Here is a 25,497-nt window from a genome sequence, read left to right on the forward strand (position 1 = left end):
AGCCCCTTAACAAACAATCCTGGGAAAACTAAATATCCATATGTAGAAGATTGAAACTAGATTCCTATCTCTCACCTATGTCAACTCAAAATGGATCAAAAACCTTAACAAAATACCTGAAACTTTGAAAGGTATTGATCTTGCCCAGTTGGATGGCAATCATCAAGAATGCAAAAAAGAAAAAAAAAGAAATGAATGCTGTTGAGGATGTGGGGGAATTGAAAACTCACACACTGTTGGTAAGAATTTAAATTAGTATAGCCATAGGGAAATCAGGATAGAGGTTCCTCGGGATACTAAATATAATACTACTTATGATCCAGATAGGGCATTCCTTGAAAGAATTAAAGTCAGCAAGCTATCCTACAGTTTATTGTTTCTTGTGAATTGCAGCACAAGAGACAAGTTATTAAATCAGACCAGGTGTATATGTCAATATATACATGGGTAAAGAAAATGTGATACACACACACACACACACACACACACACACACACACATACATACACACAGAGTGGACATTATCCAGCCATAGAAAACAATAAAATCATGTAATTCCTAGAAAAATAAATGGAATAGAGACCATAATATTAAGTAAAATAAGCCAGACACAGAAAGACAAGTATTACACAATTTCCTTCATATGTGAAATCAAGGGATGAAAAAAGACATGAAAGTAGCAGAGACTTATTAGAGAAGATGAAGAAGAATGGGGGTGGTAGAGGATCATAGGCATGGGTATTACTCTTGACATACTCAGAATTAGAATTGCACACTTTGAAAGCACTCCTTGTTGAATTCTCTGCCTGGTATTATATCCAGACTACAAAGCTTTTTTAACTCTTTAAAACACTGGTGCTCCAGGGTATTAGTCAAATTTTCGCCACCATCATAAATACCTGACATAACCAACCAATAAAGAGAAAAGGTGTATTCTGGCTCACAGTTTTGGAATTCATGATTTATTAGAACTATTTTTTTTGTCACTGGTGTTTGACAAATTATTGCAAAAGTAGAGCATGACCAAGCAAAACTACTAGTCTCAAGCCAGGAAGAAAAGAGAGAGAGGCAGGGAATGGGGGTCTTAAATATCCTCTAAGAGGACACTACTGATAACTTAAAGATTTCCTACTGGCTCTAATATCTAACAGATTACATCAGTTCCCAAGAGCACCACACTGGGAACCAAGCCTTTACCTAATGGACTTTTCTAGGACATTCCAGATCCCAACTCTAATATATCCAAAGTATAACTCTACCTGTATAGTGTGCAATTATCACACACTATAAAGTCCAACACCCACAAAAAAAGAAGAAAAAAACCCCAGCAAACTAGCATCCTCCAAGGATCATCAATCTCTGGTGAACACCTCCTAGACTCTTTCCTTCCTTGATCCAGGAACTCACTTGATGCTAGAAACAAATATTATGACATCTTGGGTGAGACACAGGTTGAGTCCACACCTCCAGGCCCTTGATATCATGAAGGTGAGAAACCACTCTTGCCTCTTCCACAGTCAACGTTTCCCTTGGTCTCCTGTGACTCCAGGGCCAACTCCATTGGCAAGGTTGTCAGTTTCCCAGAAGGACTTTATTGGAAAGGTCCAGGAGAAAAGGTGATTTAAAAATTGTCAGTTCCCACCCTGCAGAGTCTCCTCCCTGATTCCTCACCTGCAGAGATGCACAAGGCCAGGGCAAAAATTCCACTGGTTAGCAGCCATGAGCCCTCAGTGGTCCCTCCAACTACACAGGAGGACCAGCTACCTTCTCAGCCTTACACTTACAGTCTTTTGGGCAGAACCCAGCACAGTAGGATTATTATGAGAATTTCAAGAGGCAGCCTCAAGCCCAGTCCAGGCTTGGCAAAACACAGGTATAAGCCATGAGAAAACTGTGGAGGTGTAGTCTCAGGAGACCCCTGCTATGGTATGGCAATATTGGAAATCAAAGTATGCTCCCAGACTTCAAGATCTGAAGAGAACAGGAAGACAGAGGTGAAGAAGGAACCTCCAATGGGAAGTGACAGTCCCACCCCTCCCTACCAGAGAAATGTTATATCCTCCAGAAAACTGTATTGAGAAAAGAAAGAATCACTTTCTGCAGTCGCTACACTCCAATAAAAAAGGCAGAGGGTAGGAAGATTCCTCGCCACTGCCCAGATCCAGTATCAGTCACAAACAGACTGTGAATGGATAATGGGACATTATCATGACATTACATCATGACAGTTGTTCAATGAATCCTGGTGGACAAGTTGGGGCATCAGCATGGAAGTGGTCCTCCAGAGTTAAACTGACATGAAGAGGAACCCCAGACCCTTGTAGTAAGCAGTATTGTCATCAGAGGGTTCCTTTCTACACAAAGCAAAAGAGAATGATGACTGATATGGCCTGTAGTCACCATGCCAGCCCCAAGGGCCACAACCTTCCTATTAAGAACAGGTAAATCAGGGAGATTAGGATGGCAATCAGGCCTTGCTGCTCAGGGAGCAACCGGCCACTCCCTGCCAGCATTGGCCAAGTGGGGCAGGCATCCCAGGCCACCTCCATCATTACCCAACATACTGTCATAAAAAAAAGGTTTTATCTGGTCAAAAATATCATATTTTTTAGTTTACATGTTAAGAAAGAAAAGTTTTCTTTCAGAAAAAATATCAGTCCATACAGACAATGACTATTTTGCCTCATGTACACTCTATGTTCTCATGGATTCTTCCTATGGAGACCTCTATTGCTTTCTATAATTTTTTTTTCTCAATAGAGATAGTGGCATATGTCTATGCCATGTTGAGTCATAGGGGAGGGGCCAACACCCTTGTTTCCCCTTCTAGGTAGAACTATTTGTGCAGTAACAGTCCAATGCTGTGACATGGTAAGTTCAGAGTGAAATGTTTGAGAAAAATATTACACGTTTTAATCAAGGAAGAAGGTAGAGTGGCATGGGGTAATCTTAAGTGGTACCATAGCCATAAAGCTCATGTCCTTCCAGTGCAAACCACCAGCTTGAGGATGGGACATCAGGGGCTGAGTTGTTCACCACATTCCACCATAGGTGTCCCTCTGCACTGGCTCCCAGACCACAGGTCTTGAGAAGCCCCTTTAGTTATGACACAAATGCAAAAGAAAGCAAATCCTTCAAGCAGAAAAGATAGATTTCTGAAGGGTATATTAATAAGCCTATACACCACTGGCTCTTGAATTACAGAAAGGATGAGTTGACAATTGGTGAAAAAGCCAGGACTAGGGCACTCTGCTTATGACTTGTAGCCTAGTGATATTTATACATACATACCTCTAGTAATGCTCCCTGGAAGAATTTGGGACTTAAATGGACCTGGGGTCATGGAGCAGTAATCCTTGACTGCCCCATAGACTTCCAGGGGAAAAGGCAATCAGACATGATCTGTACCTACAGGGGAAGTGACCTACTCAAAATTTTGGAATTTCCTGTGTAGGGGAACAGATCAGGACTGGTCCCTTTGGGGCCTTGCTCTGCTTGCAGTCCAGATTTTCTCTTCTCAGAGCCTGTCCACATGGGAAAGCAGAAAATCATCAAAGCAGGGAGAGGATCCATTTCTCTAGTGTATTCCATGTTGTGCCACATAGTGACAAGTGGGCATTGTTCCATGGGCCTCATTCATTCCCTGGTGGGGAGTCCTGCTCCAGGAGGCACCACTGAATCAGAAAACATAGCATGAGTTCTACTCACATGCCTATCAAGATCCTCCCTGTACCTGAAACAGAGTGGCCCTCAGGGTGAGGGTATAGCCACGTCAGGAGTTTTATGAGCCTTTCACTCTTCTTTTCAGAGTAAAAGTAGATATATCCCCAAGCCAGGCACTGCTGGATCCTCATGGACCCAAGTGGAAAAATGATGTTAAAGGACTGTTTTCTGTAATCCAGCTTTGACTGTGAACAAGCTGAACTCATGGAGGTCTTCAAAACTGACTTTGTTCTCTACACACTGCATAGGCACACCTTCTCCAGTACTTGGGTGAAATCTAGGGGCCCCATGGCTTATCTGCTTATGTTCAGATAAGGAAATATCCACTGATTCTCTACAGGGATGGAATGAGATCTGGTTGCAGTAATTATACTGCCAGTCCCAGGCTTATAGTCAAAACAGGACACTGCATTGAAACATGAAGTTTCTATCTCAGAAACAGCCAGTCTTGCCAGAATCCTGCAGAGTCTAGCCAGCAAGTAGCAAATATACTTCTCCCTTTACATTTGGTACATCTACCTCTTCCAGCAGACCAGCCTAGTGATCTTGTCTTCTGACCACTTCAAGTCCAATATCTACCCTAGAGTAAAAGAACAAGAAAATATCACTTGATGGGTGCTCTCTTCCCTGTGTCCACAAGGATTCTATCTGGATTAGACATGCATTCAGAGGGGACTCCTTCATTGGCATTCCCTGTGGTTTCCTGGGCCTCATTCCTGTATTTCCTCTGTCAAATCCTCACAGTTTTCCCCTGGACTGTCTCATCAAGTAGTATTCTTGCTGTCACCCTCTCCCTCCCCTCCCCAGAGCTCTCAAGCTTTGGTTTAACTTTGAAACCTGTGGTGGGAAAGCAGTTATTCCCAAGGCAGCCTCTTCTTTGTTTCTGGGTATTGCAGCTCTCTACTCCTAGATGGCTCAAAGATGGTCAGAAAATAGTCTTTGACTCCCATCAAATGCCAGAAGGAAGGCAGCCAGGTTCTCATGCTGGTTCCTAGATGGGAATTGTTTTATGAAAAATGAGAAAACTTAATTTAGCAAAACTTGCCTAAAGAAAGACAAGGAAAAAGAAAAAAAGGTTCTAGAACCAGGTTGTACTTGGGACCCAAGACGATTAACCCTACCACCTCTGCAGATTACACTCACCACCAGAGAAAAGGAAGTGCCATATCAGAAATCATCTGATTGGCTGCAGTCAGCATTTCTGACTATATGTGTATGGTCAGATTAGTCCATAGCACATGATTGTCTAAGCTGCACTGCTGTGATTGGCAGAGTCTTAGTTGCTTGGTTACAAGTGAATTCCTACCATTATGTTAGCTTATAGTTTATTTGATGTTACAGTGCACCATACGCAGAGTCTATTTTGGGATAAACTTTATTACCCAAGTGTGGTGACAGTTATAGGACAAATTTATTTTAGAATTAGCCCCATTTTGTCCACCATTAGTGTGGAAATTGAAACTATCTTCACAATTGGCACAAACAATCTGCTTAATTTCAGGACAGAGTTTACAATTGCACAATGGCAAATTAGTTAGATGAGCCATGCATATTGGTGCATGCCTATAATCCTAGTGAGTAGGAAGTTTAGAAGGATCACGAATTACAGGGCAGCCTCAGCAACTTAGAGACTGGAAGCAGTTTCACAACATCCTAATAAGAAATTTTAAAAAAAGGACCTGGCTATGGCTCTGTGGTAAAGCATGCCTTGGTTCAATCTCCAGTACTGTCACCCCCAAAATGTTAGATGGATTTAAGTTTTACATTTTTGTTATGCCTACCATAACAAGACCACTGGATTTGCCAAGCTAGCAGTGGATGAGTATATAAATTGAGAACAACAAAGAGGAACATATTAGGAGGAAAAAGACAGTAATACATTGTTTAACAGACTACTCCATGATCCAAATGAATCAAGGCCAACAATTAAAGGTTCAGCCATTAGAGGTGTTTCTGAAATAGGATAGAAGAAATATAGGTAGGTAGAAAGGAGAAGAACAGAGAAGGGAAAGAAACTCTAATATTAAATGATAAGCTTTACAAACACCATCATTTTTATTCCCAAAGTTTGGTTTCCTCTGGACATAAACTTGTTTAAAGTTCCTAAACTTTCTTCCCTCATGAGGTAAACACATGCTCCCATGAGGTGTTGCCCTCACTAGAGGCCCAACACTATGGGGTCACTCTATCTTGGGCTGGAACCTTTAGAACCATGAGCCAATAAACTTTTCTAATTTGTCTTCCCTTATGTCTGATGTTGTAGAACATCTTCTCATGTATGTTTGATATTCTTACATCATTTTTATTAAGTGTCTGCTCTGTTTGGGGAGAATCATATGTTGAGTTTTCCAATCATGGACACAGATATCTCTCCACTTATTTACATTTTCTTGATTCTTGCGTTCAAATTAACATGGTTCTTTTTACATGTTGATAGGGTTTGTGTGTGTTTATGTGTGTGTTTAATTCCTAGAGATTTTCTGTGAGAACAGTCAAATACACACACACACACACACACACACACACACACAAATGTAAATATATATGTATTCTTAAGTAGAATTTTCTTTATTTCTAATCTGTGTACATTTACTTAATTTATTACTTAATGGCACTGGTTAGGACTTCCATTATGCCAGAATTGTTGAATACAAGTAATGAGGTTGGATAGCTTTGTCTTTTTCTCAATATCAGGAGGAAATAATTCATTTTTTCCTATTAATTACAATGCTTGCTTTGTTTTGTGTAGATATTCTTTCTTGAGCTACGGAAGTTCTATTGCTGGTTTGCTAAGTATTTTATTATTAATGCTAGCATGATATAAATTATTATGCTGCATTAGTTATGATAGTTCAAATTAATCATATCTAAAAACTGGATTCAGAAAAAACCTTGACATGTGATTTTCATTTTCTAGACTGTTAAACACAGCATCCAGAAACACCAGGACCTTCTCCCAGAGAAAGCCCTTATACAGGGCCCTGTAGAAGATCTGAGTCCCACAAGCCCCACTAGGACCTGCCTGTCTCAGAGGACAGTATGGCCACAGTGGCCTTGGTGGACACTCTATTGTGGCCCCTTCTCTGATTCAGATGCCATTGGAGGGTTCTGGGCAGAAGACTGACATGATGAGACTTTGTTCATGCTGGTGTTAAGAACAAGCCTGAGTGAGAAGAGACAGAGGCAGACAGAACATTTCAAGAATGGAACAACAATCCAGGTCAGGGACCAATGGAGGTGGTGAGATGTGGTCAGATTCTGGATCCCTCCTTGACAGATGAACTAAAAATATTGTATGAAATCAGTGAATGAATTTAGTGATTAATAAATTATTCATATTCATTTCCGTAAAGCTATTAGGTTGAACCATGTTAAATTCTTGGATTTTTTTTAACCTGCACAAGGGTATTTTTCTATGCTTCAACTTGTATAACCCTGGAGTAAGTGACTGCATTGTAATTGTTAGGAATTAAGAGTTACTAGTTTCTACACAGATATGGGACATCAGAAAGATAAACTAGACAAGAAGGTAGTTCTCCATAAATCAAAAATGCATATGTTATTAAGTATACAATAAAAACTACAAACATCTTAAGAGGTATAGAAAAATCTTATTAATCCTTCCAATGCTATTTAGCTATCAAATATTCTTTTAAGATAGGAAAGTTAAAATTATTAAAACTTTTAACCTCTTTTAAATTGTTAATAAAGTAACGAGCAGTGCATATAGTGTTATTAAAACTAGGAGATGAATACCTGAAATTAAAAGAAATGGCTTTATTGAATGAATGCATTGGACTAAATAAGTAAACCCCTGTGATTCCTGCTAAACAGAAGCACACAAACAGAATATAAGAAGCATATCAATTTCTGGTTTGTTATATATCAGCTGGTCAGCAAGCTAAAAGGTACCACCAGACTATGGGAGTCAATTCTGGAAACTTATTTTATTACAACTCTGGGAATAACCTGGCAAATTAATTACCTAGTTGTAAGTCTTACTTGTTAGTTTCTGTGATTGCCATTTTGATAAAACATTTTAGAGGAAAAATATGTATATTAGTCATTCATTGAGGATACTTGAATACTGAGGAACCACAGAAAAGCAGCACTTTCTAACAATGTAAGAAAAATTGCAACTTAATTGGTCTTTGACATTAACAATGCATATACAGAGTTCTGAAAATACATATGCAAATCATAATGCTTGTTGTATATAATAACACAGATTTTTTAACAGGTTTATTGTTTGTAAAGTACTTTTGTAACTCTGAGGGAGTTTTCAACAATTTTTAAAAATTTTTCTCAGTATAAGTCATTCTCAACTGCTCATATTTTATGCAGGATACTAATTGCCATATTTTATGCAGGATACTAATTGTCATACTTTATGCAGTAAGAGAATTTCCAAACACATTTTCTTTATGTTTTTAGTTTCTAGTGCTCTAGAAATAATTATTACCCTTCATTGTTTTAAAGGACATTTTTTGGTGGTAAAATGGAATTTTGTCTACTTTGTGCTACTGAGAAAGCTAGAGGGGAAAAATGCTAGGTCAAATTTCATAATTCACAATTGTTCCAGTGAAAAAGGGGCTGGAACCACATAATTATCAGACAGGGAGGGTGGGGGTCGGCGTGGGGGTGGGCTTGGGGGTGGCAGCCAGGGGGTCGGGTGGCGACTTCAGCGGCCTCGCGTTCCCGCCGCCACCGCCGCAGCCTCGTTCCAGCCGCCGCCGCCACAGCCTCGTTCCCGCCGCCACAGCCTCGTTCCCGCCGCCACAGCCTCGTTCCCGCCGACCATTAGCCCCGCCACGACTGAGGTCGGCTTTGAGGGCAGCTTCATTCCTGCCGGGAAGTGGGCAGCGGGAATGGTGTACACGTGGGCTTCAGCCAGGGCAGGGCCAGCAGCTTCAATCCCGCTGCGAGGTAAGGCGTGGGGCTGGGGTCCACAGTGGGGGGCAGTAGGGGCGGTGGCAGCTTCCTTCAGGCGGCAAGGCTGGGGTCCTGGGGGGTGGGCAGTTAATGGAATTTTGTCTACTTTGTGCTACTGAGAAAGCTAGAGGGGAAAAATGCTAGGTCAAATTTCATAATTTACAATTGTTCAGGTGAAAAAGGGGCTGGAACCACATAATTATCAGACAGGGAGGGTGGGGGTCGGCGTGGGGGTGGCAGCCAGGGGGGCGGGTGGCAGCGGGGGGGGGGGCGGGTGGCGGCGAGGGGGGCGGGTGGCGGCGAGGGGGGCGGGTGGCAGCGAGGGGGGCGGGTGGCAGCGAGGGGGGCGGGTGGCAGCGAGGGGGGCGGGTGGCAGCGAGGGGGGCGGGTGGCGACTTCAGCGGCCTCGCGTTCCCGCCGCCACCGCCGCAGCCTCGTTCCAGCCGCCGCCGACACAGCCTCGTTCCCGCCGCCACAGCCTCGTTCCCGCCGCCGCAGCCTCGTTCCCGCCGACCGTTAGCCCCGCCGCAACTGACGTCGGCTGTGGTAGCGGCGGCAGCAGCTTCGTTCCTGCCGGGAACTAGGGCAGGCGGGATGGTGTCCACGGGGGCTTCAGCCAAGGCAGGGCCGGCAGCTTCATTCCCGCTGCGAGGTAAGGCGCGGGGCTGGGGTCCACAGTGGGGGGCAGTAGGGGCGCGGTAAGGCGCGGGGCTGGGGTCCACAGTGGGGGGCAGTAGGGGCGCGGGTGGCAGCCAGGGGGGCGGGTGGCAGCCAGGGGGGCGGGTGGCGACTTCAGCGGCCTCGCGTTCCCGCGGCCGCCGCTTGGTTCCCGCGGCCTCTGCCTGGTTCCCGCCGCCGCCTGGTTCCCGCCGCCGCCGCCGCCGCCGCCGCCGCGGCCGTCGCCTCGTTGCCGCCGCCGCCGCCGCCGCAGCCTCGTTCCCGCCGCCGCCGCCGCCGCAGCCTCGTTCCCGCCGCTGCAGCCTCGTTCCCGCCGACCGTTAGCCCCGCCGCAACTGACAGTCGGCTGTGGTAGCGGCGGCAGCAGCTTCGTTCCTGCCGGGAACTAGGGCAGCCGGGATGGTGTCCACGTGGGCTTCAGCCAGGGCAGGGCCGGCAGCTTCATTCCCGCTGCGAGGTAAGGCGCGGGGCTGGGGTCCACAGTGGGGGGCAGTAGGGGCGGTGGCAGCCAGGGGGGCGGGTCGCAGCCAGGGGGGCGGGTCGCAGCCAGGGGGGCGGGTGGCAGCCAGGGGGGCGGGTGGCAGCCAGGGGGGCGGGTGGCGACTTCAGCGGCCTCGCGTTCCCGCGGCCGCCGCCTGGTTCCCACGGCCGCCGCCTGGTTCCCGCCGGCGCCGCCGCCGCCGCCTGGTTCCCGCCGCCGCCGCCGCCGCCTGGTTCCCGCCGCCGCCGCGGCCGCCGCCTGGTTCCCGCCGCCGCCGCCGCCTGGTTCCCGCCCCCGCCGTGGCCGCCGCCTGGTTCCCGTCCCCGCCGCGGCCGTCGCCTGGTTGCCGCCGCCGCCGCCGCCGCCGCCGCCTGGTTCCCGCCGCCGCCGCCGCCGCGGCCGCCGCCTGGTTCCCGCCGCCGCCGCGGCCGCCGCCTGGTTCCCGCCCCCGCCGCGGCCGCCGCCTGGTTCCCACGGCCGCCGCCTGGTTCCCGCCGCCGCCGCCGCCGCCACGGCGGCCGCCTCGTTCCCGCCGCCGCCGCCGCGGCCGCAGCCTCGTTCCCGCCGCCGCCTCGGCCGCCGCCTGGTTCCCGCCACCGCCGCCGCCGCGGCCGCCGCCTGGTTCCCGCCGCCTCGTTCCCGCAGCCCCCGCGGCCGCCGCCTGGTTGCCGCCGCAGCCGCCGCCGCCTCGGCCGCCGCCTCGTTGCTGCCGCCGCCGCCTCGGCCGCTGCCTGGTTCCCGCCGCCGCCTCGGCCGCCGCCTGGTTCCCGCCGCCGCCGCCGCCGCCGGGGCTGCCGCCTCGTTGCCGCCGCCGCCTCGTTACCGCCGCCGCCGCCGCTGCCGCAGCCTTGTTCCCGCCGCCGCCGCCGCAGCCTCGTTCCCGCCGCCGCCGCAGCCTCGTTCCCGCCGACCATTAGCCCCGCCGCAACTGACGTCGGCTGTGGTAGCGGTGGCAGCAGCTTCGTTCCTGCCGGGAACTAGGGCAGCGGGGATGGTGTCCACGTGGGCTTCAGCCAGGGCAGGGCCTGAAGCTTCATTCCCACTGTGAGGTAAGGCGCGGGGCTGGGGTCTACAGTGGGGGGCAGTATGGGCTGCGGCAGCTTCATTCAGGCGGCAAGGTAGGAAGGCAGGGCTGGGGTCCTGGGGAGTGGGCAGTTAGGCAGCTGCAGGGGCATCCAGGTTCACACCAGGCGTCCACGGCACCGGTGTCCCCGAGCTGTGGGGCCTTTTGGCTGCTCCTATTACTTGGTGGCTGGGGTGGCAAGCTGTCCCTGTGCGGCCTTCCCCACAAAGGGCCCCGGAGCTGCGTGGATGCTGGCAGCAGCAACGGCAGTCCCTCACCTATGAGGGCGCAGACGTTTGTTGCAGTTCTTGGGGCTGTGTTGTTTTTCCTTGGGCTTTTACCCTTCTTTTCGTTAATTTTGGATAAAATGTCCCCCGTGATGTAAAGATTGAGCAAGGAACCTTGGTGATGTGGGGAGCTTTGCCGAAAGTGCAGTTTGGATTCTGCTTTTCCCATGATGGCAGCTGGATGAATCCTCACTTCTGGCTGTGGAAAAGGCTAGGGAAGCTTGTTAGTTGAGTTTTAAATTTCCCAGTGTTGTGTTTAAAGGTTTTACGTGCATAGAAGAGGAATGTTCACCTTAAATAAGCATATGAGCGGTTAACAGGGAATATTTTCCTCTGGGAAAGGGAATTTGGTAGCTCGGACCCATGTTAGTCTGTGAATATTTAGACGTGTAGTGACTTTTTAACATTTTTCATAAAAATCGGTTATTTACAGTTATGTTGTTAATACTCCTTGCCTTAAGTTCCCCGGCAAATCTTTTTCATGCCTTCTGAGAAAGTAGACAATTCATAGATTATCCAAGGAATGGAAAAAAATGTGAGTGGGTGATTTTGGACAATCCCTGAGAGCTGGCATTGTAAGATTCATCCTATCCCCAGTAACATTTTCATACAATAAATGTGAACACTTTTGAAGCCTTTTTATAGAGATACAATTTGGGAATGATATAAGATAAGGAAAAGCTGTTGATTGATTTCTTAGATTAACATTTCTCCTCTCTTCTCTTTCCTCTTTAAAAAAGTTTTCCAAGTGATAACTTCATCAAATGGCCAGTGATAAGCAAATGTCCGATGATGACAGCCCCAGCACCAGCAGTGGCAGTTCAGATTCGGACCAGCAAGACCCTGCTGCTCCAGAGCCTGAAGATCATGAAGAAAGAACCTTCTGCCACCCAGCAGAAGAAAAGCACCAAACTCTCTAGCAAAACCACTTCTAAGTTATCCACTAGTGCTAAAAGGTAACATTGTCAGGTTGTCTTTCAAGCAATTGGATGCTTTTATTTTTACATCAAGAACAATACTCCAGAAATACTTCATGACCAGTTTTATTTGTACTTGAATGAATTGTCATCCTTTAGGGAGCATGAAAACGTCCTCACTAAAATTATGCTGTACTTTGGTAGTTTCAGCAAGAGTCCTAGAGACTGAATTCTCATCCTGACAGTTTAAGGAGTTGGCAAGGAAAATTTGTGAAACTGAATTGGATGATACATTGGGGATGTTTCCTTTTGTGAGTTATACTCTTGAGTGAAATTAGCACATGTCCACGTGGGTGTCAGTCCAGGCATCTGTGGTGGCAACTTCATAAAAGGAAATGTGTCACTTTTCATGAAAGGAAATGATCAAAAAAGTTTATATTTGCTAAAAAAAGTTGAATGTCAGGCCTTGGCTTTTTTTGAAAGCAGATTTTAAATTTGCTTAGTTTTACGAACAAGTCTTTAAATCCTGCATAATAGGTATAAATTTTTTTGTAGTTATAGTTATCCCTCCTTGTTCTTGTGAGAACAAATAAAACAGAAAAGTAGCCATTAACAATCTCAGGTGTCACTTTGCTGTTAAAACTTTGCACATCTTTAAAACTCGTGGATGTTCTTGATATAGTAGTGAAAATCAACAGCAGGAAAAAACATTTTGTTGGTTATAAGTGAAAGATTATTTGTTTCCTGCTGACTTTTATTTTCTATGATGGCAAAAAAAATCCATCAATGGGACTCCATCAGTGATAGTGGTTGTATTGATTAGAACTCTTGTATCAAACATAAAGTGTACCTATAGCATTACCTAATGTTGATGTTTTGTTGTTTTTCATTGATCACAACTAAAAGAAAAAGGAAATATAAAAACTGATCAATTATTGCATTTTATATTGATTCATGTTCTTATTTTTCTATACATTTTCACAGTCATTGCACCACTAATCAAACACTAATGAACTTGAGAATATTATATTGAATAGCAGCAGTCTTTGAAATAATTTAAAATTCTTCTCAATGTGCTGTAATCTTGTGGAGAGAACATTAAACAACTTTTGAAAACATTTTAAATTTCAAGAAAATCAGAGAAATGCTCTTTTTCCCCTTACCTCAAGGCCCTCTTTCCTCCAAGAGTATGAAATTTAAATTTACGTGCTGTACCTAAGATCAGAGAAAAGAAATGGTTAAGTAAGATTGCTAAAATAGTCCTTGGAAGTTTTTCATTGGTAAAGGTATTTGTAAATTTTAAACTTTTTTTAAACAGATAAAATATTGACAAAACTATTAATGTGCTCTTGCAATAGCTTTCTAATTTTTACCACAGTAAAAGTGGATTGAAGTCATTGTCAAAAATATTCTAGTGCTTTTCCTCCTTCCGTTTTGTCTCATTTGCATAAAAGCTTGAAAAGAGAATTTCTTTGGTAAAAAGAGTTTTAAAATAGATTTTATATCCTTTTGTTGAGTAGTAGTGGAGGACTTTCTCAAATCAGGTGTAAATGACTTACCTTTTACAGTAGCAAGTGAGAAAAAAGCTGCAATTTTCTGTTAAGGAGTTTGGGTTATGCCTCTGAGAACAAAGAGGAAGCAGCCATGTTAGCATTACTGAAGGCAAAACCAGCCTTGCAGTTACCTGCATGATGGTAGAGGGCATTCTGATTTTCTGGTTATTTTCTGGTTATTTTTTTAGTTGTAGTTGGACACAATACCTTTATTTTATTTATTTATTTTATGCGGTGCTGAGGATGGAACCCAGGGCCTCGCTCATGCTAGGCGAGCACTCTACCGCTGAGCCACAACCCCAGCACTGATTTTGTGTTTTAAATACTTGATATGAATATAACAGTTTTGTATTTGCAAAATATATTTTCTAATTCTATTTGATCTTTAATTCAATCATACTGATGAATGATGTTATTACACTTGTTTAGTGATGCTATTACACTGTTGTGGCTAGAAGGTTAATGTGATGTAAACTGGCAGATTTATGTTTAGATTTTTAACTAAAGCCTTTTTATTGACAGCAATTGAACCTGGCCATGATTAACTATGTATTAGTAGTATATGGATTTGCCATTTCTCTGCTTGGAATAGGACAGCCTGAGGTAAGATTGTAACACAGAGAACTAACAAATAAAATAGGATATTGGTTTTGTAAGATATATAAAAACTGTTTTTTCCATTTTGGCTCATTTCCTTCTGTGTACTTTCTTGAAAGGCTGAAATAGCTAAATTTAAATAGTTTGTGCTTTTTTTTCTTTTTTTTTTAAAGAAAACTTTGTATTCCTATTAGAAAAAATAATGCTTGCAATACTGGGATTCTACATCTTACTTACATAAAAAATAAAGAATCTAATATATCATGGTAGGCAAATTGCAAAAACATAAATTTGAAGGAAAAGAGCAGATTGGAGAACACAAACATTGTGATAACACTCGTGTATCATTTCATATAGAACAATATTAAATATTGTTTATGGATATCTCTGCATTTTGTAAAACTGAGAAAAAATATCATGGACTACCCATTTATCATATTTAAGATGACAACATTTATTGATAAAAGAGAGAATGGGCCTGAGGAAGTTAGAAAGGAGATCTCAACTTTGTGTTATGCTGTTTTATTAGAAAACTGAAGTGAACATGACCATGCTTAATAGCTCTTAGTTCTGGGTGATGAGTAGTTTGGTGTTTGGTTAATTCTTAAGTGGAGGATTCAGATAATAACATATTGTCTGCATGTAGGTGTGAGCTCTAGTGGTCCCCATTACTCATGCTCTTCTTTTACTTTCCTGGGATGCTTACTTACCTGTGCTATTCAGTGTTATAACCTTGTTTGAGGTTCTCTAGAATGATTTCAAGTATTATAACATATCCTTTCTGCCAACTTGGATGCTAAACTTACCTGATGAAATGAAAGTTCAACTCTAAATTGCTACCTAGTTAAGATCAACCTTGACGTTCATGTTTTACTCACTTCTGAGAATCTACAGTGCCTGAGGTTCATTTTCCTTGTTCTTGATGTGACAGATGGAATGCCTTCTATTAATGCCTGTCTAATTCTGTTTTATAATATATCAATGGAAACAGGACTTCATGATTTTAATTCTATCTTCACAGAATAATTTCATGCTTTCCCTTATTGGAATTGAAGAAATAGTTTGTTATACTCATGATTTACTGTAAAATAGTCAATTTTTTTTAAAAAAACTATGAATATGGTAGAATTTATGCATTTAAAAGATTTTCATCAGCATAGACCCTTAAGGAAGTCATGAGTTGACCACAGTCCAGCCCTTGTTTCAGACATTCTTGGAATGCCTCTAAAGGGCTTTTTTTTTGAGGGGGGGCTATTTTTAAGATAGCTTTTGTCTAAGAGAGCAGTACTTAGTAGGATGTAGATTACAATGTGTGTGCATGTGTGTATTTGTATTTGTGTGTTTTTTTTATCATGAATTTACATCTTATAGTATTAGCCAGCATAGGCCATCACTTTGTGTGTACAAAGAAACGTTTATATAGTTGGCTGTCTTATATTTTTGGCAAGGTTGGATTTGTTGAATTCCTGGGTTTCCATATGTTCATCTGATTAGCTATAGGAAATTTGTATAACTTCTAAGAAAATGAAATGCAGACAGTGTAATTTTTCCATAAGAATTTTTTAATATGCAGTTTTTTTAATATTACACGAAAGGAATCAACTTTGAGGTGAAGTCTGTTTTAACATTTTTCTTCTTGCATAAGTGATTATTGTTCTCACCTTTATTAAAGGAATTATCTGAAGCTTAAAACCAGTTTAAAAGGATTATTGAACACTACCCCAATGAGGGACTTGATTGCTTGGCCTATTGTGGAATTGGAAAAGTATATTTAAAAAAAAAAAACAGGTTAGTAGAAATGACATTAATTTCCAGGCTGATAAATAGTCTTAATGTAATGATGATCCTTTTTCTGGAATTATTTTGTTACCTTATGTGTGGCACACTATTATGATTGGATTTACTTTGAGGAGCTGACATCTTAGTATCAATATTAAGTATTAAAGCAAGATCAATCAGTGCAATTCTTGATGATTCTTAATTTTGTAATTCATAAGAAAGTGAGTAATATTTAACATGAAGAATTTAATATCCATTTGTACATTTCATCTATAAATGGTGACTGAATTGATATAAATTAGTACTTTAAAATATGGTTTATACATTTTGATGTTAAGCACCTATTTCCAAAAAAAATGTATGAAAGTGTTTTTAATAAAAGGTACATGTTAACATGATGTTAAATACATCATAAGTTAAGCATAAAAACCTTTCTAAATTTCTATTATAGTAGAAATCTTTATTCCAGGTTCAAAATACAACTTTTCTCTAAATGTTGCATTGTTCTTAGTCTTGTCTCCCCAGATTGTCTGTATGACCCTTAGGGAACAGTATTGTGTCTTGGGCTTTAAAAAAAGAAATCTGTGTTTCCAACCACTTGCATTCAATATACATAGGTTACATTATAAAGAAATAATTGTTCACTGATTGAAATATCTCTTATAATTTTTAATTTTCCTCATATTTTCTTCTAACATTTTAGGGAAAGTTTTATGAGATTCTTGGGAACCCAATCTTAGAGTGTGCCTGGAACCTCTTTGTAGATTTTTAAAGATTAAAGAAAATTCTTTTACTTCATGAAGTTACTTTTGAATCGGTCTGTAAGGATCAAGTAGTTACAAGGGAAATAGGATTTAGCAATCACCTTTATAGTAATAGCAAATGAAATTAATTTCAAAGTGTAGTGTAAATTGTTAGGACATACTTGTTTAATGCAACGGTGATATGCTGGTATTCACAAGGTCCAGGAAAGAAACATAAATGTGTAAAATCATGGAAATGTGGTAAACTGAAAAGTCTTTGCCATGTTGAAAGGCATTTACATTTTAATTCCTAAGTAATATGATGTGGGTAAAAGTCTAATAGCTGTTTTTTGGCATTGTAATGTACCATTTGTATCCTGCTATTGATAATTGTCTTATGGTGGATGGTAGTCTAGCTTTTCTACATATAAATATTTTTTTTCAATTTTTTGTCAGTGAGTTATTGGCTTTTTTTAAAACTTTATTTTTATTTGTTTATTTTTATATGGTGCTGAGGATCGAACCTAGTGCCTCACGTGTGCAAGGCAAGCACTCTACTACCACTGAGCTACAACCCCAGCCCTACATATGAATCTTTACATATGTATAGGCAAAAATAAGTTTTTAAATTAGAAAATAGTTTCAAGATTAGAGAAAGCAGGGAATCTCTTTTTTTAGTCTAAAGAGAATAAAGCCCTCATTAACTTCATAATCCAATACTTCAGTATCTTTTTTTTGAATGGAACAAAGTTGCATTTTAAAAGGACTAGCACACACCTTACCATGATAAAGCCAAAGGCCAGGACACAGTTATATTTAGTTTATTTAACTGTAATAGCAAGCGGCAATAAACTTTAGTTTTATTTAAAGGAAATTTAGTGTTCATTGAATGCTTCCATCTGATGTTTTATTGAAGGTACTCCTACCAAGAAGCTCTAGGTCTTTCGAACTCTTGTAGTAAATGAAAATATCATATCACATCTTCAGTATCTTTTTTTTTTCCTAATTCTGATTTTAGATTCCTAGAAGCTCTCAATCATTTTGAGAAAGCAAAAACTTTGATTTGTCGTCTTCCAGGAGTGTTAACTTGGCCCACCAGTAATGTGATTATTGAAGAGTCTCAGCCAGAGAAAATAAAGGTAACAGTTTGTTTTTGAGAATGTTCCCTGATAGCTATATTAAGTGATGCAGGTGTTGAAAGACAGACAGTAGTACTCTCCTCAAAGTCCCTGACATGCATTCTCCCTTGAAAGAGAAACAATGACTTTCAATGCACGTTTCCTAGGTACTAGTGACACACCTTCCATTCATCATTACATTTTCCTTACAGCAGCCTTGAGAATTGTGTAGTATGATCATTTCCATTTTACAATTTAGATAGGTGAAGTGATGAGCTCATGGTTAAGCATCATGGAAGTGGTAGAGCTGGAACTTGAGTTCAGGCATTCTGACATTATAGCATGTGTTATTAAGCAGGATGCTGTACTGGTTGTACTTAGAGGAAGGTACAGTATTACTGTTTTATTATATTAATATCATTATTGAGATGGTACCTGAGTTTATGAATTGAATTATGAATTTAGTATCATTTCTGGAGCCATATGGATGCTTTACCAATTCTAGAAAAACTAATAAATTTTGTCCCATATACCAGAACTTGCTTTTGTATGAAGCTTTTAAAAGTACAGGGGCCAACTTTTACAACTTAATAGTAAAAAGACAAATAATCAAATTTACAAGTATATAATAGACATATCTGCAAAGAAAATATAGTGATAACCCATTAGTACAATATTGTTAACCATTAAGGAAATGAAAATAAAAACACAGTGAGATACTGGTTCACACTCTGAGGATATGCATTGATATTAAGTGTTGGCAAGGTTATGGAAATATTATAACATTCATACTTTGCTGGTTGTAATGTAAAATGGTGCAGCTGCTTTGGGACAACAAGACTGGCAATTCCTCAAATAGTTAAACATAGGGTTACCATGTGACACAGCATTTCCACTCCTAGATTTGTACAAAAAAAGGAAAACATGTTCTCCCCAAAACTTGTACATGAATGTTTATAGCAGCACAATTCATAATAGCCCCAAAGGGGGAACAACCCAAATATCCACTGATGAATAGATAAACAATAAGTACTGATATATGATACAACATGCATGAATCTTGCGAACACTGTACGAAATAAAAGAAGCCAGACACAAAGGTCACATGCTGTATGATTCTGTATATATGAAATATCCAGAATAGGCAAATCTGTATACAAAGACAGAAAATAGATTGTCTAGGTCTGGGCATTAGGGGAAAAAGATGAGGAACTGCTAATGGTATTGAGTTCCTTGTTGGATGATGAAAATGAGCTAAATTTAGATTGGTGATGGTTGTACAACATTTTGGATATATTAAAAGCCACTGAACTGTACTCTTATGTAAGTTTTATTATATTTATATCAACAAAGCTGATACAGAAAAATAAAGCACAGAGATTATTAGATTTTCCTCTCATTATACCATATTGGGATGGAGATATACAAGTTATTGACAACAAAAAACCAGTACTGAAAGCATGGTGTTAGTCTCTTGGGGGCTTCTAATTCTCTAGAGTATTAACAAATACATGTGGCAGAGATAGATGAATGGGAGTGTTAGGATTTTAGGTCAAGTTACATTGAGAAAGAGATGAATCATAGGATTTTCAGGCTTGCCCTAAGGCTTATTTTATCTTAATTGTTTGATTTCTCTTAATTCTTTCCTTTTTTTTTTTTCCTGGTTTCTGGGCAGTGAACCCAGAGATATTTTACCACTGAGCCATTCCCAGCCCTTTTTGTGTATTATCTTGAGACAGGTTCTTGCTAAGTTGCTTAGGGCCTAAGATGATAAGACTAGCCTTGAACTTGTGATTCTCCTGCCCCAACCTCCTAAATCACTGGGATTACAGGCATGCGCCATTATACCCAGCTTTCCTCTTGATTCTTAAAGGAGATTTCTAAAAACTATAAATTACAAAACCAGTTTTGATGATAACAGAGGACAAGATTTTGATTCTGACTGAAATTCTAAAAACAAGAATTTTGTTCATTTCTCTTTGTTTACATATCTTTGTATCAGCTTCCTTTTAAAAGGAAAATCTTTAAAAGTTGTATACATATAATTTGTCCTGGGTAAAAACATTCATTTCTATGCTGAAAATGTTTTGATGGCAAGAGGAATCACAAGCATTTTTTATTGACAAATCAGTTTTGTGATACTATCAGATTTGCTTATTTTGCTTTAGATGCTGTTAGAGAAATTTGTTGAAGAATGCAGGTTCCCTCCAGTGCCAGATGCTATTTGTTGCTATCAGAAGTGTTGTGGATATTCCAAAATCCAGATATACATATATGATCCAGACATTAAGGTAAAAAATGAAATGTAAAATGGAACAGTAACTTGCAAAGTCATGCCTTAAAAATGAATCCAGAATAAATTCTGTAATTGGAGGCACCCAAGTTGTCACCTTGCCTGCCCCTTACCCTGGATTTTTTTAGGTCATCTCACATGGGAAGCCAGGGCCACTGAAATAAATGTTTAGGGCTGGTGTGGTGACCATAGATGACAGGCTAGCTAATTTCATTTCCTCCTCTAGCCATGTTTCATGTAACTGCCTCTTCCTTAGGAACATAGGAAACAAAGTGAGATTGTTACCTATGATTTGTTGGATTTCTAATGCCTTGTAAAAATTGAGTCCAAGAATATAAAGGCCAGTGCAATCACTGAATTAAACCCAAAAAACTAACTTGTGCTTAATTAAGTGATTAAGTTTTTGGTTTATTCAAGAAGATAACTGTCCTACTCTTAGATTAGTAGATCAGATGAAATGTTTGTTAAGATATTTGATATTCTGTAAAGGATAATGCAGATGTCAGCTGTGGAAATGAAGATTTTTGCCAAGTTCTGTATCTATAGAACTCAGCATTTTGTAGTACAGAGTATTTTATCCCTCTTCAAGGAGATAGATTATCTAGTTATATCTGCCAAGTGAATGCAACAGTTCTTTTTATCTTAATATGTGTGCTATGAGGGAATGAGTAAGTGTATGTGCATAGACATCTTTAAAATGTGAATTAAAATGTTTTGAAATCCAGGGTTTTATACGAATCAGCTGTTGCCAGTATTGTAAAATAGAATTTCACATGAACTGCTGGAAGAAGTTAAAAACAACCACCTTTAATGATAAAATTGACAAGGTAAGCCGCAATAAAGATTGTCTGGATTTTTAAAATATGTATATTGAATGTTTAAAAAAACATTCAATATACATATTTAAAAAGTCTTCAAGTGAATATAAATCCCTTCTTGAGGATTCTAGACTTCATTAGAAAGTTTTAAGTTATGATTTTAACAATAAAGTGGAAAATGAGTTTTTAAATTTTATACAAGTATGAAGGGAGTAACTTTAGAGGCCTTTAAAAAATTATTTAACTTTTGTATTGTGATGTTATAATCAGAAATAAAAATTTAATTTTTTCTTGTTTTAAAATACAAATCTTAAATTATGCACTGACAATTTAGCTCATCATTGATTGAAAGCGTTGATGTAGAATTAAGGTTCCAACATTTTAGTTTTTTACCAAAATTGGTTAAGGTAATTTGTCCTAATAAATTAACTTAAATTTTATACTGCCATTTCTCAGGGGTTTATTCTTATTATCAATATAATGATTAGTTTTAATCCATTAGTTAGAATACTTTGGAAGAGGGCACAATTTTACAGTCTTACTTTCTTGTTACAATGTTTATTTCTGATCTATATAATCTGTGGACTTAAAAAAAAGCCTTTTTTAATACTATATAGCCCTATGCAAACCATTATCCCTAGTGGGAAAAAAATGTGATTATATTAGGTGTCTTTTAGCAGTTGGAATTATTTAAGTTTGGTAGAAACTAATTTTCACATAGATAGCTAGAGATATAACTGTAACCCTGGAGCCACTTCTACTGTCTGTTTACTTACATTGAGTGTTGTAAGCTATGTACTCTCCATTAGTTGTCTTAACCATTTTCAGAATTCTAAATACCTTCTATTAATTAGTCAGCTTTCACTATGATATGCTGAAGTAATATACAACCAAAATATTTTGTGGCTAACAATGAGAAGGTCTTTTCTTGGTTATATTACTTGTCCTGAAGTTTTGTAGTTGTTGGCCAGGGTTGAGCTGCAGCTGGGTCTATTCTCTGTGGCCATGTTCTTTATTTCCAAATCCAAGTTGTACTTTTTTGGAACATGTTTCTGTAACAGAGGGAAAAGAACAATAGCCAGTTCACACTGTGTTTCCTAGAGTGCTCATTTAGACCTGGTGTATGCTATGGCAGTTTGACTTCCTTTACCACAAAGCAAGTCACAGGGACAGGTCTGCCTCATACGTGTGGATACAGTCTTATAAGAAGGCTCTGAAATGGCAGCAATCAGGCACTTTCATTGCCTCCCTAAAGGAAATTTCATAGTATGTTTTGAATGTACTTTGTGGTTAAAATAGTACATGTGTTGGGGCTGGGATTGTGCCTCAGTGGTAGAGTACCCACCTAGCATGTGTAAGACACTGGGTTCGATCCTCAGCACCACACAAAAATAAATAAATAAATAAAATAAAGGTATTGTGTCCATCTACAGCTAAAAACGAAGTTTAAAAAAATGGTATACATGCATAGATTTATCCCTCCTACACATAACATTCTTCTTCTTTTAAATCAAATAGGATTTTCTACAAGGAGTTTGTCTTACCCCTGACTGTGAAGGTATCATTTCTAAGATTATCATCTTCAGCAGTGGTGGTCAAGTTAAATGTGAAGTAAGTATCTAATAAAGGAGAAATTTTATTAAGTTTGTAACCAAAATGTTTACACCTGTTAAAATGTTTTAAGGTTGAGGAAGTTGTGTGATTTGAATCTTGTCTTTTGTAAGAAAAAAAAGTTATATCATTTAAGAAAATAAATATTAGGACATGCATTGCAGTGAAGCATTTTCACATTCTTTTATTTCCTCCTAGGAAAAGCACACTTTTTATATTTTGGTTTTACTCTTTTTGATAACTTCCATTTTATTAATACCCCAAAAGGGGTAGTGGTGGAGGTGTGGGTTTTAGAGAAGGGGAAGAGTGCCTTGAGGGATTACCTTTAACTTCACCATCTGAATGTGGCAGGAGTGGGTAATTATAATATATATAATTTATTGGATCTTCTGCTTACCCTTAATTATTTAAAGTTTCTTCATAAAGCGGTGTCTACTCTCTTGTTCCTCTTTTCAGTAAATTATTTTGCTAAAGCTTTCTGGGCTTTTGTCTGGGTCAAAACATCATCACTGTTCTATCAAATTGAACATTGTGTGTGCTTCTGAAATATTTGTGGTTTTGTGCTTTATGTCATGGGAGTATGAGACAAATTTTGGATGTCTTTGTTTTATTTAAAGTTTGAACACAAGGTCATAAAAGAAAAGGTTCCTCCAAGACCTATTCTGAAACAGAAATGTTCTAGGTAAGATTTTTAACAATCAATCAGTAGTTTTTATATTGTCTCTTAGTCTATAACTCTGTTAAATCCAGATTTCTAAATTGTGCTATTTTTAAAAATTGGCTGTGCACACATATATAAATAAGTATTTTAAAAATTATTTTTATGGATATTTAAAACAGAACTAGCTTTAGAATGATTAAATACTGAAAATTAGAAAAAGTCACTATTTAGTGGTTGAACTTGTAAGTAAAATTATAACATTTCATGTTGTGAAATTAGTTATCAACAGATTTGGCATTTAACAAAAATTATATAGTTAGCTTTTGGCTTTTAATTTCAAAAGCATTTTTGCTTTTTTATGTTTCTCCACCAAACGTTTTGAACCAATGACTATTTCTTACCTTGAAATACTTAGTGTATTGTCAAAATTATTCACCTCTGTTTCTTTCTGTTCAGATCAAATAATTCCAATCCTTTTTTCTTTTTGGTCCTGCTTCTTGTTTTTCATCCTAAAAAGTGATTTTTTTTTCTTATAATTTGTGACCAAGAAAACCAAAAGAAAAGATGTATAGAATTATTTGTTGAAAAAGAATCAGTGTAACCAAATCAACCAAATTCTCATATTGTTATTGGGGTGAAAATAATATTTTATCATGGGATCTTGCTTGCAGAGTACGTGCACTATTCTTATTTACCCTACACAGCAATTTATATACATTATATATGTGGAAATAATTTATATATGTTATATACATGGAAGTAATTTATATACATTATGTACATGGAAATAACATCTATACAAATTATACATAGCTTTCTTAATTAAAAGTCACAGCCTATTGCTTGGAGAATGTTTTCTATAGTAGGCAACAGAAAGTAGTTCATTGAGCAATTAACAAAGGTAAATTATCACTAATTGTAAATGTTTATCAGCCTAGTGAAGCTAAGACTGAAAGAAGACAAAAAATTGAAAAGAAAGATCCAAAAACAAGAAGCAAAAAAATTAGCACAAGAAAGAATGGAAGAGGACTTAAGAGAAAGTAATCCACCCAAAAAACGAAGAACAGAAAGATATGCAGAAGTCCAAACATGATAAGAATAGTATGCATTTGCTTAACCGTACAAATACAGAATTATAAGGCTCATATTATTATTTAATTGAAGTATAGATTTCAGTTAGTATTTTCATACTATCACTAAAATATAGAATTAAGTTAGCATCTTTGTCTTCTATTATTCTTAGATGGTGAAGGGATTGGTGTGAAGAATATCATTTTAGAAGCAGTACACAGTGATTCATATGCTTTCCTGCTGCTAACTCTAGGCAAACTGTGTCTGTTTCCTCTTCTTCAAACTGAATTGGAACATAATATCTGACCTGCATATTGTATGTTTGACAGTGCATTGTACAGTCTGCTATGTGAATTTAAGTTCCAAAATTTTGAACTGTAAATTAACTACTAGTTGTCTGGAATAGTTCAAATAAAGAGGCAGTTCATAAAAGGTATCATAGAGATTGCCTTGCCCAGCTTGTATTTTCATTCTCTAATAACATGGGGATGTCTCATAGGTGATTTTACTATTCCTGTATACATCTTAACCAGTATATTTATTTTTAGTTTTAAGTTGAAGTAAGTTTTCTCAGTTTTCTACATTGTGCCTGGATTTCCAAAATGAAATAGTTACCACTTGCTGACTTTTTTTTATCTAATATACCAGTACTGTTTTACAGATTGATCATAATTATCTTTGCTACTGAAAAATGTATTTTAACTTTGTGAATGTATTTTAACTTTGCATGTTTAAGAACTAAAAATATTTTGGAGTTGATGAGATTGGGTTGGGATTGTTGAGGGAAAAAAACTATTTTAGAGGAAATAAAATTTTAGATGCTATTACATGAATGGTGTGAAATGAAGAGAATATAGAAGTATTGTTAAATATTTATATTCCTAATTTAAAGTTTCTTGAGTTGTCTATGTAAAATAAAGCAATCAATCTTAATTGTATCTTATGATTTAATATGTTACGTTATTTCTTTATAAGTTATGCCATTGCAAATTAGTATAATTTATCACTTTAACCTTTGTTATTTATTCCTAGAAACTGTAGACAGTAGTCAGAATTGTCAGTTCATTGATGACAGAATGCTGCAGTGCATAAAGCAGTATGCTGACAAGATTAAATCGGGTATACTGAACCCTTCCAAGCTTCTCAAAGAATTGCTCTCTTGGAAAGTTCTG

At 39.5% G+C, this 25,497-nt stretch overlaps 1 long non-coding RNA gene across 1 annotated transcript; it reads left to right on the forward strand.

Annotated features, from left to right (window-relative positions):
• The first annotated feature begins 22,506 nt into the window (after positions 1–22,506).
• On the forward strand, positions 22,507–24,337 carry LOC144252584 (uncharacterized). Its single transcript, XR_013343023.1, has 3 exons — positions 22,507–22,593; positions 23,211–23,275; positions 24,188–24,337. It is a non-coding gene; the product is annotated as an uncharacterized LOC144252584 (long non-coding RNA).
• Positions 24,338–25,497: the final 1,160 nt, after the last annotated feature.

This window comes from Urocitellus parryii, unplaced genomic scaffold (genome assembly GCF_045843805.1).
Source record: "Urocitellus parryii isolate mUroPar1 unplaced genomic scaffold, mUroPar1.hap1 Scaffold_48, whole genome shotgun sequence".
NCBI classification, from domain to species: Eukaryota; Metazoa; Chordata; class Mammalia; order Rodentia; family Sciuridae; genus Urocitellus; species Urocitellus parryii.